The following is a 15,623-nucleotide window of genomic DNA, read 5'->3' as shown; positions in this document are numbered from 1 at the left end:
TGTTCCATTTTTCTTGCCCTTGGACTCTTCAGCAGCTTGCTGCCTAAGGCCTTCAAGAGAGGGACAGGTTTCTTGTCCCTTACACAGCTCCTCCCTTGAGGGTCCCCCTGGGCCTAAGAGCTCAACCTGATAAGGTTCAAGCTCCAAAGGCTCAGTTCCCTCAGAAGGCAGAACTTCTTCCTGAGAAGAGAGGTTCTCTTTTTCTGACTGTGTTGCAGTTGGTTTCCCAACTGACTTTCCTTTTCTCTTGGTAGGCTGGGCCTTTCTTCCAGACTCCAGCTCTACTTTTTCACCCTGTGCCTTGCACTGTGCTCTTGTTTTTACACACACCAGTTCAGGGATACCCAGCATGGCTGCATGGGTTTTTAGTTCTACCTCAGCCCATGCTGAGGACTCCAGGTCATTTCCAAGCAGACAGTCTACTGGGATGTTTGAGGAGACCACCACCTGTTTCAGGCCATTGACCCCTCCCCATTCTAAAGTTACCATTGCCATGGGATGTGCTTTAGTCTGATTGTCAGCGTTGGTGACTGTATAGGTTTTTCCAGTCAGGTATTGGCCAGGGGAAACCAGTTTCTCTGTCACCATGGTGACACTGGCACCTGTATCCCTCAGGCCCTCTACACTTGTCCCTTTAATAAAGAGCTGCTGCCTGTATTTTTGCATGTTAGGCGGCCAGGCAGCTAGTGTGGCTAAATCCACCCCACCCTCAGAGACTAGAGTAGCTTCAGTGTGGACCCTGATTTGCTCTGGGCACACTGTTGATCCCACTTGGAGACTAGCCATTCCAGTGTTACCTGGATTGGAGTTTGAAGTGGAACTTTTCTTGGGACAGGCCTTGTCTCCAGTTTGGTGTCCAGACTGACTACAGTTTCGACACCAGGCCTTTTTGGGATCAAAGTTTTTACCCTTGTACCCAGGATTGTTTTGTGAAGAGGCTCTGGGCCCACCCTCCTGTGCAGGTTTTTTGGGGCCTGTAGAAGACTCTTTACTATTTTTATTTTTGGTTGTCTCACCACCTTTCCCCTGGGGAGGTTTTGTGACCCCTTTCTTTTGGTCACCCCCTGTGGAAGTTTTGGACACCCTTGTCTTGACCCAATGGTCCGCCTTCTTTCCCAATTCTTGGGGAGAAATTGGTCCTAGGTCTACCAGATGCTGATGCAGTTTATCATTGAAACAATTACTTAACAGGTGTTCTTTCACAAATAAATTGTACAGCCCATCATAATTACTTACACCACTGCCTTGAATCCAACCATCTAGTGTTTTTACTGAGTAGTCTACAAAGTCAACCCAGGTCTGGCTCGAGGATTTTTGAGCCCCCCTGAATCTAATCCTATACTCCTCAGTGGAGAATCCAAAGCCCTCAATCAGGGTACCCTTCATGAGGTCATAAGATTCTGCATCTTTTCCAGAGAGTGTGAGGAGTCTATCCCTACACTTTCCTGTGAACATTTCCCAAAGGAGAGCACCCCAGTGAGATTTGTTCACTTTTCTGGTTACACAAGCCCTCTCAAAAGCTGTGAACCATTTGGTGATGTCATCACCATCTTCATATTTAGTTACAATCCCTTTGGGGATTTTCAACATGTCAGGAGAATCTCTGACCCTAGTTATGTTGCTGCCACCATTGATGGGTCCTAGGCCCATCTCTTGTCTTTCCCTTTCTATGGCTAGGATCTGTCTTTCCAAAGCCAATCTTTTGGCCATCCTGGCTAACTGGATGTCCTCTTCACTGGAGTTATCCTCAGTGATTTCAGAGTTGTTGGTCCCTCCTGTGAGGGAACCTGCATCTCTGACTATTATTTGTGGAGTCAGGGCTTGAGAAGCCCTGTTCTCCCTAAGTAGGACTGGAGGGGGGGAATTTCCCTCCAAGTCACTATCTTCATCCTCTGTGTTGCCATCCTCAGAGGGGTTGGCTTTTTCAAACTCTGCCAAAAGCTCCTGGAGCTGTACTTTGGTAGGTTTGGAGCCCATTGCTATTTTCTTTAGTTTACAGAGTGACCTTAGCTCTCTCATCTGTAGATGGAGGTAAGGTGTGGTGTCGAGTTCCACCACATTCACATCTGTGCTAGACATTATGCTTCTAAAAGTTGGAATACTTTTTAAGAATCTAAAACTAGTTCTAGGTTCTAATTCAAACTTTTAACAAACTTTTAAACTCTAAAAGAAATGCTAAACAGGATCTAACACAAGGCCCTAGCAGGTCTTTTAAGAATTTAGAAAACTTTTCAAATTGCAAAAATCAATTTCTAATGACAATTTTGGAATTTGTCGTGTGATCAGGTATTGGCTGAGTAGTCCAGCAAATGCAAAGTCTTGTACCCCACCGCTGATCCACCAATGTAGGAAGTTGGCTCTGTATGTGCTATTTCAAAGTAAGGAATAGCATGCACAGAGTCCAAGGGTTCCCCTTAGAGGTAAAATAGTGGTAAAAAGAGATAATACTAATGCTCTATTTTGTGGTAGTGTGGTCGAGCAGTAGGCTTATCCAAGGAGTAGTGTTAAGCATTTGTTGTACATACACATAGACAATAAATGAGGTACACACACTCAGAGACAAATCCAGCCAATAGGTTTTGTGTAGAAAAATATCTTTTCTTAGTTTATTTTAAGAACCACAGGTTCAAATTTAACATGTAATATCTTGTTTGAAAGGTATTGCAGGTAAGTGCATTAAGAACTTTGAATCATTTCAATTGCATGTATACTTTTCAAGTTATTCACAAATAGCTATTTTAAAAGTGGACACAGTGCAATTTTCACAGTTCCTGGGGGAGGTAAGTTTTTGTTAGTTTTACCAGGTAAGTAAGACACTTACAGGGTTCAGTCCTTGGTCCAAGGTAGCCCACCGTTGGGGGTTCAGAGCAACCCCAAAGTTACCACACCAGCAGCTCAGGGCCGGTCAGGTGCAGAGTTCAAAGTGGTGCCCAAAACGCATAGGCTTCAATGGAGAGAAGGGGGTGCCCCGGTTCCAGTCTGCCAGCAGGTAAGTACCCGCGTCTTCGGAGGGCAGACCAGGGGGGTTTTGTAGGGCACCGGGGGGGACACAAGCCCACACAGAAATTTCACCCTCAGCGGCGCGGGGGCGGCCGGGTGCAGTGTTAGAACAAGCGTCGGGTTCGCAATGGAAGTCAATGAGAGATCAAGGGATCTCTTTAGCGCTGCAGGCAGGCAAGGGGGGGCTTCCTCGGGGAAACCTCCACTTGGGCAAGGGAGAGGGACTCCTGGGGGTAACTTCTGCAGTGAAAGTCCGGTCCTTCAGGTCCTGGGGGCTGCGGGTGCAGGGTCTTTCCCAGGCGTCGGGACTTAGGTTTCAGAGAGTCGCGGTCAGGGGAAGCCTCGGGATTCCCTCTGCAGGCGGCGCTGTGGGGGCTCAGGGGGGACAGGTTTTGGTACTCACAGTCGTAGAGTAGTCCGGGGGTCCTCCCTGAGGTGTTGGTTCTCCACCAGCCGAGTCGGGGTCGCCGGGTGCAGTGTTGCAAGTCTCACGCTTCTTGCGGGGAGATTGCAGGGTTCTTTAAAGCTGCTCCTTTGGATAAAGTTGCAGTCTTTTTGGAGCAGGTCCGCTGTCCTCGGGAGTTTCTTGTCGTCGTCGAAGCAGGGCAGTCCTCAGAGGATTCAGAGGTCGCTGGTCCCTTTGGAAGGCGTCGCTGGAGCAGAGTTCTTTGGAAGGCAGGAGACAGGCCGGTGAGTTTCTGGAGCCAAGGCAGTTGTTGTCTTCTGGTCTTCCTCTGCAGGGGTTTTCAGCTAGGCAGTCCTTCTTCTTGTTGTTGCAGGAATCTAATTTTCTAGGGTTCAGGGTAGCCCTTAAATACTAAATTTAAGGGCGTGTTTAGGTCTGGGGGGTTAGTAGCCAATGGCTACTAGCCCTGAGGGTGGGTACACCCTCTTTGTGCCTCCTCCCAAGGGGAGGGGGTCACAATCCTAACCCTATTGGGGGAATCCTCCATCTGCAAGATGGAGGATTTCTAAAAGTTAGAGTCACCTCAGCTCAGGACACCTTAGGGGCTGTCCTGACTGGCCAGTGACTCCTCCTTGTTATTCTCATTATTTTCTCCGGCCTTGCCGCCAAAAGTGGGGGCCGGGGCCGGAGGGGGCGGGCAACTCCACTAGCTGGAGGGTCCTGCGGTGCTGTGACAAAGGGGTGAGCCTTTGAGGCTCACCGCCAGGTGTTACAGCTCCTGCCTGGGGGAGGTGTTAGCATCTCCACCCAGTGCAGGCTTTGTTACTGGCCTCAGAGTGACAAAGGCACTCTCCCCATGGGGCCAGCAACATGTCTCTAGTGTGGCAGGCTGCTGGAACTAGTCAGCCTACACAGACAGTCGGTTAAGTTTCAGGGGGCACCTCTAAGGTGCCCTCTGGGGTGTATTTTGCAATAAAATGTACACTGGCATCAGTGTGCATTTATTGTGCTGAGAAGTTTGATACCAAACTTCCCAGTTTTCAGTGTAGCCATTATGGTGCTGTGGAGTTCGTGTTTGACAAACTCCCAGACCATATACTCTTATGGCTACCCTGCACTTACAATGCCTAAGGTTTTGTTTAGACACTGTAGGGGTACCATGCTCATGCACTGGTACCCTCACCTATGGTATAGTGCACCCTGCCTTAGGGCTGTAAGGCCTGCTAGAGGGGTGACTGACCTATACTTGCATAGGCAGTGAGAGGCTGGCATGGCACCCTGAGGGGAGTGCCATGTCGACTTACTCGTTTTGTTCTCACTAGCACACACAAGCTGGTAAGCAGTGTGTCTGTGCTGAGTGAGAGGTCTCCAGGGTGGCATAAGACATGCTGCAGCCCTTAGAGACCTTCCTTGGCATCAGGGCCCTTGGTACTAGAAGTACCAGTTACAAGGGACTTATCTGGATGCCAGGGTCTGCCAATTGTGGATACAAAAGTACAGGTTAGGGAAAGAACACTGGTGCTGGGGCCTGGTTAGCAGGCCTCAGCACACTTTCAATTGTAAACATAGCATCAGCAAAGGCAAAAAGTCAGGGGGCAACCATGCCAAGGAGGCATTTCCTTACAGCGCTGCACTGAACTCTGAGTATCATCAGGTGTGTGTTCCTTTGGAAGGGCAGTTGCCCAGGACTGGTGGTTGGAAAGTGCAGTGATTTAGAGGAGTATGCTGAGACTATCCCCGGGGCATGGTGGGTGCTTTGACCCTGTGTCCCCCCTACTCCACCGCTGAGGAGCCAGAGGAATCCCGCAGTAGCCCCCAGAGTCATCTGATGCACGTGGATGAGGCGCACACCTCTTAGTGCCCCCAGGGGACAAGGAAGCACCTACTTTGGTGCAGTCACCGCTATGACCCAGGCTTTGGGCGAAAGAAGGAGCCGGCCTACGGATGGAAGGTTTCTCTAAGCTGGGCTGCCTTGCACAGGCAGTGGTATCAGTCCGGGAGGCCATGGAGGGCTCCAGACGCATCACCCAGTGATGGCGGCCTCCCTGACCGCTGCAGGAGCCAGCAGCCATTCCACGAAGACACAGGCAGCTGACGTGTTCTGCTGTGGTTATTCCTTGCCCATCAGGGCTACGTGTCAGCAGCTGCACCGCACGGACGTGGGTGACTATCTTGGGTCACTCAACAAGTGGGGAACCTATAGAGGTTTCTCCGCGGGCATGGGAGGTCTGTGTCCGCCCACTCCATATCTCCTGGCACATACATTTGGGGTCCTTTTTTCCTTATATGTCTCGCTCGAAGGACAGAAACCTCAATGGAGGCCCCTTACTGCTGACGAACATTTACCACACTTCATATAAAAGGAGCGCAGGAGCTTCTGTGTGACGGGGGAATTCCAGTCACCGCTTCCCGCAGAGCAGAGATGCGGATGCGCTGGGTCTATGGGGCTGTGATGGTGCCTACTGTTTCTGAATGACCTCCGTATCAGGATGAGGTTTGTGTATGACACATGCAATATGGAAATGTTTCTCCTGAGTTTCGCATTCATAAGGATGATGATCTGACAACTGCTTGCTAAGCAGGGTATTACTGATTTATGTCATTTTTGGTCTAATGTTTTAAGCAATACAGCTTATTTTTATATAACTTGTTGTGGAGTTTTCTTTGTGGTGTTTTTACTGTGTCACTGGGTTGTGTGTGTTGTGCAAACGCTTTACACATTGCCTCTGGGATAAGCCTGACTGAAGTTACCAGGGTGAGCACAAATTATCTTTGGTGTGTTACTTACTGGCCCTGACTAGAATGGTAGGTTCTGCCTGGCTGAGGTGCATGTCCTTGCCAACCAGAAGCCCAATTTCTAACATGTCCCCACTGGCAGAAAGTGAGGGGGAATTAAGGCAGCATGTTGACAGTCTGTCCATCTGGTTCTGCTGGACTAATCCGCAGGGTTGTGTTGCACGGCCACTGAGTGCTGCCTACTTGCCTGAGAATAAGTCACTGTTCTGGCTTGGGGTCTGTCCCTCCTGGAGCAGGAGTTATAGGCCTGCAGAAGCAACAATGAGCCTATCAAGCACATATTGATCCTCTGGGACTGTGCGGTGAGAGTACCAGCGGCCTTGGGATCTGTTGATGGCCTTGCCCTGTGGACTTGGAAGTAGAGGGTACACAGCTCTGCAGAGATCACCCCTAACAGTTTCTTGTGGCCAACACAAATGCAGTGGCCATGTACATGGGGCCTTTTGATCAGTGAACCTGACAGGCTGCCCTTTCATAGCTGGGACTAACACCATTGATGTTGATATAGTGCTGCTAACACTCAAACTCTGTAACCCTACCTCCTGCAACTGAGAAAGTGTGGCCTGGATTACTGTGGGCTATATAGTGGAGAGTTGCTCTCTGCTATGGTCTCAGCTGATATGCTGGGGTTTGGGGATAGCTGGTGTATTACCAGCGAGTCATGGATCTAGAACCTGCTGTCCAGAAGGTACTTGCACTGGTTGGCGTGCCCTTGGTTCTGCTCCTCCCTCCCACTGCCCTAAGGGTGTGGCAGGACCTATGAGCCTGTGCTCCTGGGGGTGACGCTGATGCTGCACAGGTCTCCCAATGATAATGACAAAGATGGTCAAACAAAATCAAAAACATGCCAAACTTGAGTTTTACTGCAAGTGCTCAGTAAGAGCTACAGGCGACAACATGCACGATGAATCCTCTACCCACAGCACTGAGCGGAGCCAGGGCCGGACCAGGAGCAGTGTGGCTTGCTAATTAAAACAAAGCACAGTCCTCCGACAATAGACTCAACAATCGATAAGCTGACCAAAACGCTCAACCACATGGACGAATGCCTGGACAAGCAGGATGGGGACATAAACCAATTAGAGCACTGAGTGTCTAATGGGGACAATGATGATACTACCAGAGACGGACAACTGCTGCACAAGGAGCAAGTGCTTGAGGTTATAAAGGCCAAAAGTGAACACCTTGAAGCACACTCTTGCCACAATAACATATGAATCCAGGGTATTCCGGAATCCACAGCAATGCAGCACATGAAAACGTTTACTGAAGGCATGCTGAAAATGCTTTTCACTAGGGAGGCTTTAACGTAGATATTCTCAGTGGAAAGGGCACATCGATCTCTGGGACTGCACCTCAGGCAGGCACCCCTGTCCACCCCATCATTGCTCACCTCTTACATTTGAAAGATCGAGATACGGTCCTCAGATGGGCCAGAGAGATGGGGCACATTCCGTACCAGGGTAACCGCTTCTCTAGCTATCCTGACTTTATCATGGCAGCGCAGGAGGCACAACAAGTGTTTCTGACGATTAATCATACTCTGCACAAGTCTGAAGAAGCACTGATACACCCAGCAAAGCTCAATGTCACAGTGGTTGGGAAGGTGCATCTCTTTACAGTTCCCAAACTTGCAGCTAAGTTCTGCTGTAAACATGCTTTGGAACGGGATGGCTCTGTGGAGTGCAGAAGGCCTGGGAACAACCTCTGTGATAACAATTAGTCTGTTGTGGCAACACCTACCATCTTACTCCCCATCATTCGAGAACTTTGGCTCAGCACCTGGAACTGATTAATATTCAGGGCTTTAAGTGGCCTGGGTCCTGCCGGTGCTCAGCATCAGCGGTTCTGAAAAGCAGGTGCTCAGATGACACCCTATCGGGCTCTCCATTATTGCCTTCACCCTTAGGCAAAAAAAAAAAATCTTAACTCCACAGTACCATCCTGCAACACCTTTGAGGTAACTTCAAAGAGACATATTAAAGTTCTTTCACAGTCTCATAATTTCTGAACTGAAGCGTTTTCAATATTGTATACAGCGAAGTCATTATTGTTTATTATTTATCTTATGCAACTAACAACCATTGACAAAGCCAATAGTCCTTTCTTGTTGTAGGTGTAATGTAAATTGTATTGTATATCTGGATGCAGTGACAGAAAGTAGCAGCAAAATACCAGTTGGGCGGCACACTGTGCTATGCGCGAATTTTTAGCTTACATGTATTTAAACTACGCCCTTAATTACATCGGCCATGCCTCTTTGAGAGACCCTCCAGTTTTTTCATCCCAATTAAACCCCTGCTATTATTCAGAGTCGACTGTACATCCCCCTTGCCTGTCCAGCCCCTTGACTGGAGGTCCTGTGACTGACCCAGCTCTCTCCTGAACATGCCACCACATCTTGATATGTGCAGTGACACATGCCACTTTACACTTGACTGTCTACGATACAACTGCAGGCATGTCTGCTGGCAAGATATTACAGCCACCCCTCTTTTTGACAAGGAGGGGTGTTCCCTCATCTACCTAGCCCCCACTGGTATGATCCCCTACACGACTTGACTCATTTTTGTTTAGCTGGTGCAGCCCCATTGTCTGGCCTGCAGCTGACTTTCTACCCACTGGTAGCCAGCCGTTAATTATGTTTTTGGGATTGGGTGGTTTGCTCATTATCCTCTAACATGCTGGGGCTGTTGGAGTGGGTGGCTTTTGTTTGCAGTTTAATTATGCTTGTTTTACAACAAGCCACTTGGGTCATGCACTTTCCTGACATGAGACAAGGTGCTGACTAACTAGCTCTGTGTGCCTTCCATGATCCTCCAAATGCTTACCAATCGAGAGGCCACAGTTCAATTTGTAAACTGCCCTGATTTTTTTAGGTTGAGCCTAGGCAGTGCAGTGCGCATGCCCTGTCTGCAAGACATGCTTTATTGAGTCAATGGGTTTTAACCAAGCCCACTTTTGCCATTCGTTCTTTGTTGTGCTTGTCTTAAATACTTCCTTTTTATTGGTGCATTTTTTTAAATGTCCCTCCTTTGTGTGCTTAGTTCCCTCTCAGGCGATTTCACAAACAGAACATTTTTGTTGGCTATCACACTACGTTCAGGCGCATTCACGCTTACTCCTGTTACATTGTTGGCCCCTCCTCTCATCTGGGCATTGCATTATTAGTGTTCTTTTGGTTGTCCATAGCAATGCGTTCACACCATACTACGCTGCAAGCTGCTTCTCTGGTCCCATCAGTATTTCCTCCTTCTAAGTCCTCTAGGCAATGCTGCTAGCTGCTTCTCTGGTCCCAGGGGTAATTCCTCATGCTTAGTCCTATAGCCAATTCTGCAGCTGCTTCTGATTCCAGTGGTAATTCCTCATTCTAAATCCTCTAGTCAGTGCTGCAGCTGCTTCTTTGGCCCCACTGGTAATTCCTAATTCTTAGTCGTCTAGGAAGTACTGCTAGCTGCTTCTCTGCTCCCATGATACAGCCTGGTGGTGTTCTGCTGGCGGACGCTGCTGCTGGCAGCAGCGCCCCGTCTTGTCTCCTGCCTGAGGACCCCCTGACATCAGGTAAGTCGGGTGCTCCGACAGGGGAGGGCGGTGGGGTGGTGTTGTGTGTGTGTGTGGGTGTGTGTGTGTATGTCTGTGCGTGCGTGAATGCTGGTGTGTGATGCGTTTTGTATGTTTGTGTGTGTATGGATGTGTGAGTGCGTGTATGTTGTGTGAATGCGTGTGTGCATGTATGTATGTCAGTGTGTGTGTGGATGTGTGTGAATGGATGTATGCATGCATGGATGAATGGGGGTGTGAGTGTGTGTATGCATATGTTCGTTGGTGAGTGAAGGTGCGTGTATGTCTTGGGGGGGTCTGGAGAGGGAGGGGGGTGGGGAGGAAACAGGGGGAGGGGAGCGGGGAAGACCCATATCAGTGACAGGGAAGGAGTTCCCTGTCACTGATAGTGCCTACCACCATGGTTTTCGTGACGGTAAGGAAGATGCGAAAACCATGGCGGTAGGCGGGGTCATAATCCCACGGGTGGGCTAGTGACGGCCACCTGGCTGGAGACTGAAGTCTCCAGCCCAGTAATCGTTACCACTGCGGCGGACGGTGTGGTACATTGGCGGTTTTGCTTGAGCCAAACCGCCAATGTCATATTATGGAGAAGAGTACTGCCAGCCTGTTGGCAGTACTTTTCTCCATTTTACCGCAGTCCCCCAGGGTTGTAATGAGGGCCATTGTCATTTACAATGCCAATAGCTCTTACTTTCACAAATGCAAGACCTATTGCATTGCAAATTATTGTTTTTTGTTGAAATCTGAAAGCTGGTGGTTGAGTTAACCCCCAAAACTCTTATATTGTGGTTGGGGGTGATTTCAGTATAACCATAGACCCCCTGCTTGATGTACCCAGCCTTAGCAGCTGATCCCACCCACAAGCAGCTCGGCAGCTACAAGCGATTATAGCCAATTGTGGTCTTACCAGAGAGGGCACGTGCATCCATGCATCATGGCCACACACAATACTTGGTCTAGAATAGATTCTTGGCTAGTAACCAAGGACTTCTGTGCTTGTGCTTGGATGACACAGGCTACTCATGTGCCCAGAAGCTTTTCGGATGACTCTCCTGTTCTAACGACCACTTTGCCGGGTTGCCCGTTGCAGACTGATTTCCTGGTGCTTGCGGCTGAACGCTCTTCAAGAGCCGGTGTTTTATAACGCAATACAGTCTGACATAATGGAATTCTTTTTCTTAAATGCACAGTCCATGATCAAGACCAATACTCTATGGGGGGCCTTTAAGGTCATCATTCTTGGATCTTGCATTCCAAAGCAGTCATGCATGCTTAAAACCCTGCTGCACCGACTAGATGTTCTATAGCAAGAAGTGTATACCCTTGAGCTTGAATACTTTTTTTTTCAGCATGTTTTATTAGTATGTAGTAGAAAATTACAATACAGCCAAACTGGCCCATACAGTCATAGGAATGTGAATGGAGCGATACAGTAAATGCATAAAACAAAGGCATGGGGCAATAGCTCACAATCTTCCAACACTATTCGCACTTTTGCATACACTTAACTCTCAAGTTAAAACTGCTGTGGTCCTGCTCGACTCTACCAAAGATTTTGACACTTTGGCGCACATAATATAAACAAAAATATCCAGAAGGGATAAATGTAAGCTTAACAAGCACAGTGAAAAACTCAGTTGTTCACTGGAAAATGATTTCTTTTATTTCCAATTAAACCAAATTAAACTATAGTGCCCACAGATTACCTGTGCACCCAAAGGAATCTTATATACAACTAATAGAGATATTCAATATAAACATATTACACATAAGAAAAATCATCAAACAACAATTCCATTAGAGCACCATGAGATAATAAATATGATCTGCAGAGCCATCCAAAGACCAGCAGTCACAGAAGAAGGAGATGACAGTTATCCATGGAACGTATCTCGTCTCAGTGGGAAAAAGCAGTCACTGAGAAAAAGTCCGATACAATCCTTAAATTCTTAGATCTCATAGTTCATAAATTCCAAGAGTCACTCCTCGAAAGATACAGTCGACGCGTTTCGGCCTTAACAAATCCGGCCTCCTCAGGACAATAAAGACAGTGCCTGTATATACAACATACAAAAATTACCAAAACCATTATGGTTCATAACAAGTATATACACAACCAGGCGGTAAAATACCACACCTGTTCACCATAAAAACACCCGAGGAGCACAAAAACAAATTAATAACAAGTGAATGATGACCAGAATAAATAAAAGTGCTTCTCAGCGCAAGGCACTTAGCTTCTGACAGAGTGGTTGCAAACAAATCACATATAGTCCCAGAGAAGGAAACAGAACCGAGTTATTAGAACACTCAAAACCTGTGAAATATATATAAGATATACGAAAATACGGAAAGAAACATATATGAAACCATATATCTAAAATGTATAGATATGAGGGGCATAGCCAGAGGGACTGACCTGGATGGCAAAGGGAACGGAATAGATCATTAAATATCACGAACCAGCTAATTTTCTGAAAGAACCGGGGAAAAGAAATGAAAAAATGCACACACCGGTTATCGAAACAGAATCCATACTGTAAACTCGAGCGCTACATCAGAACAAATGCAAAAAGTAGCGCGTACCTTTGATTAGGCAACTGTGCCGGGGTGAGCGGTTTCCGAAGTCACAGCTGTTAGTAAACACGCGCTCACGAAATGCGCGTTTAAATAAAGAACCCCAGCCCCGGCAAGGCTCTCTGGCTATGCGAAAGCAAGGTAAACATCAAAGAGGTGACTACACAGTGTCGAACATCGACATTATTGTGTGGGCGCCATCTTGAAATATACAATAAAGTAACAAACAGATTCAGAGCCAACTGGCCCTCACAACACATGGGCATTTCATTACAAATACAGATATCTCAGGATCAATCAATCACAAATAATAAACAATGGAGAAACTAACCAAAGTATGAACATGCAAAATACATAAAATAACCATAATAAAAAGTATGAAAAAAATAATTATACATAACAACAAACACAGCTACAGAATATTGTAAATATGTTTACCAAGAAACCCCACTGAAGTGTAAAAAAATACACTATTTACAAAAAATAACAGAAAACAATCCGCTTATTAATCAAATAACTACAACCAAAAAGCATAAAGTCATCTCTAGGACTGAGGACACACCACATATATTACTGGGAAGTACTAACAGAACAGACTGGTACTAACACAGTCACATTTATATTAGGGCCCACATTTCAGACAAGTCATTAAGGCCCCTTCTAGCCGTCCCAAATCTCTCAATCAGGCGTGCTTCCATTCTGTCCAGAGCGGAAGCATTCAGGTTGCCCATCTTCATTTTGTTGGCTACATACAAAATAGACCATCTAATGTCTTCGGGACGATAATCCTGTTCGATGTAGTGGTCAACCATTGGGGCGCCACGAACAGCACATCTAATCCTGGACATGTGCTGAAGAATACATGTTTTCACAGGTTGTGTCGTCTGGCCAATATAGGTCAGTGGACAAGGGCAGGAGATACAATAAATCACGTTCTGAGTATTACAATTTGAAAAACAACGTTGAAAGTATATTTTACCATTTAGCTCTACCCGACTACTCTTCTGTGTGTATTGGCAAGCAAGACAATTCATACATTGGAAATGTCCAATGATTGGGGGTAAAGCTAACATGCTTCTTAGGTCAGTCTTTTTTTTTATTATTAGAACTGAACTGAGCGTGCACCAAAGAGTCATAGATATTCCGACCTCTTTTAAAGGCAAACAAGGGTCTATCTATCCCTACAGGGAGGAGTAACTTCCAATTTGTTTCAATAATGGCTCTAATACGATTTGCTTTGGGGTTGTATGTCAATACACACGTAAGGGGACAAGCTAACCTTTTAGGCTTGGGTACCAACAGATATTCTCGTGGGGTGTACCAGGCACATTTAGCCGCCCCTTTGACAGTCTTCTTCGGGTAACCCCTATTAATCAGTCTGGATATCAGTGCTTCAGCATTAAGGAAGTAATCTTCTTTATTAAGACAGTTGCGGCGAATGCAGAGAAATTGGCCATAGGGCAGATTCTCTCTAAGGGGCTGGGGGTGGTTACTTGAGAAGTGCAAGAGGGTATTTCTATCGGTAGGCTTTTTAAAAAGACTAACCGAGATAAACCCTTCAGTTGATTGGATCCATAGATCTAAAAAGTTGATCCGTTTACGATCAGATGACAAAGTAAACTTAAGATCAGGAGTTAAGTGGTTGATCCATTGGTGAAACGCAGAGAGAACCTCCGAACCACCTTCCCAAATCATGAAAATTTCGTCAATGTAGAGCAACCACATTTTAATGTGGGTATGAAAGGGATTATCCGTCTTGAAGATCCATTTATCTTAAAAAAAAGCCATAACCAAATTTGCGATTTCTGGGGCAAAATTGCACCCCATTGCTACACCCTTGACTTGCAGGTATAGCTCATTGTCGAATGAGAACACATTATTTTTTAGACATACCGTAGCTAATGCAAGCAAGAAGGAGGAGGGAACCTTATGTGGAAGAGGCCTCTGCTCTAAAAAGACATACATAATTTGTAGTGCCTCATCTTGAGGGATGTTAGTGTAGAGAGCCTCAATATCTAGCGTGACCAATATTTGTGTACTCTCATCGAAAGCATTGCCTTCAAGTTTATTGATCATATGCATAGAGTCCCACACATATGCTTTAGTACTGTACACTAAAGGTTTAAGAAAGAAATCTCCGTATTGCGCCAATGGCTCTAAGAGAGAGCCACAGGCTGCAATAATAGGTCTCCCCAGGGGGTTAGTGACGTCTTTATGAATCTTTTTGAAGCACATAGAGAAGGGGAATGCGTGATTGACTAAGATTTAGAAAATCATATTCTTTCTTGCATATCCAACCCTCTCTAAGCCCCTCGTCAGTAATGGAAGCAATAGTAGCTTTCAATCTAGGGGTAGGGTCCTCTGTGATCAAGCGATAGTGTTCCTTATTGTTGAGTTGGCGACGTACTTGCGAACAATATTTATCTTTATCGAGTATCACAATTCCTCCACCTTTAGCAGCTGGTTTAATGATAATATTATCATTTGATGCCAAGGAACATATAGCTTTATTCTCTTCCTTAGAACAGTTAGACTTAAAATAAATTTTTGCATTATTAAGTGAGTCAATCTCGCGAAGAACCACATCCTCAAAAATCTGTACTTCAAGGGGCATATTAGTGGAGTCGGGACAAAAAGTAGATTTTAAATGTAACCGGCACATAGGCATTAGTGCTCAGTAAACCACATACTAGTTCCTACATCATGGAATTTAAGGACTCACACCCCATCCTTCGTCGCAGCACTCAACATCATGCCGATTGTCACTGAATACTGCACTAACTTATATCAGTTGGCCTGCAAGAGATCACTAACTTCTTACACTTCATAGCCCTTGTGTGCCTTGAAGATTTCTACATGGTGTTTCTGGACATCCCCTTCACTGAAGAGATCGTCACACAGGTGATACTCAGCATGCCTATCGGAAAAGGCCCTGGGTAGTGATGGTTTGACGGCCCAGTTCTACAAATAATTTGTGCATACCCGGGCCCGCCATCTGCTTGTAGTTTATGAAGATATCTAGGAGACTGGTAGACTCCTTCCCCAGTTTTGAGAGGATCTCATCGTCACTATTTTGAAATCTGATAAATCCCTTGAATACTGTGATTCCTTCAAGCCACTTTCCATGATCCATATTGACAACAAGGCTTTGGCCAAGCTACTTGGTAATAGACTCCTTCCATTGCTGCCCATGATTGTCCAGCCTGAACAGTCGGGATTCATACTGGAACGATTAATAGCTCACAATCTTCTAACACTATTCACACTTTTGCATACTCTC

This window comes from Pleurodeles waltl, chromosome 2_2 (assembly GCF_031143425.1).
Source record: "Pleurodeles waltl isolate 20211129_DDA chromosome 2_2, aPleWal1.hap1.20221129, whole genome shotgun sequence".
NCBI lineage: Eukaryota > Metazoa > Chordata > Amphibia > Caudata > Salamandridae > Pleurodeles > Pleurodeles waltl.
Note: the sequence above shows the minus strand (reverse complement) of the source record.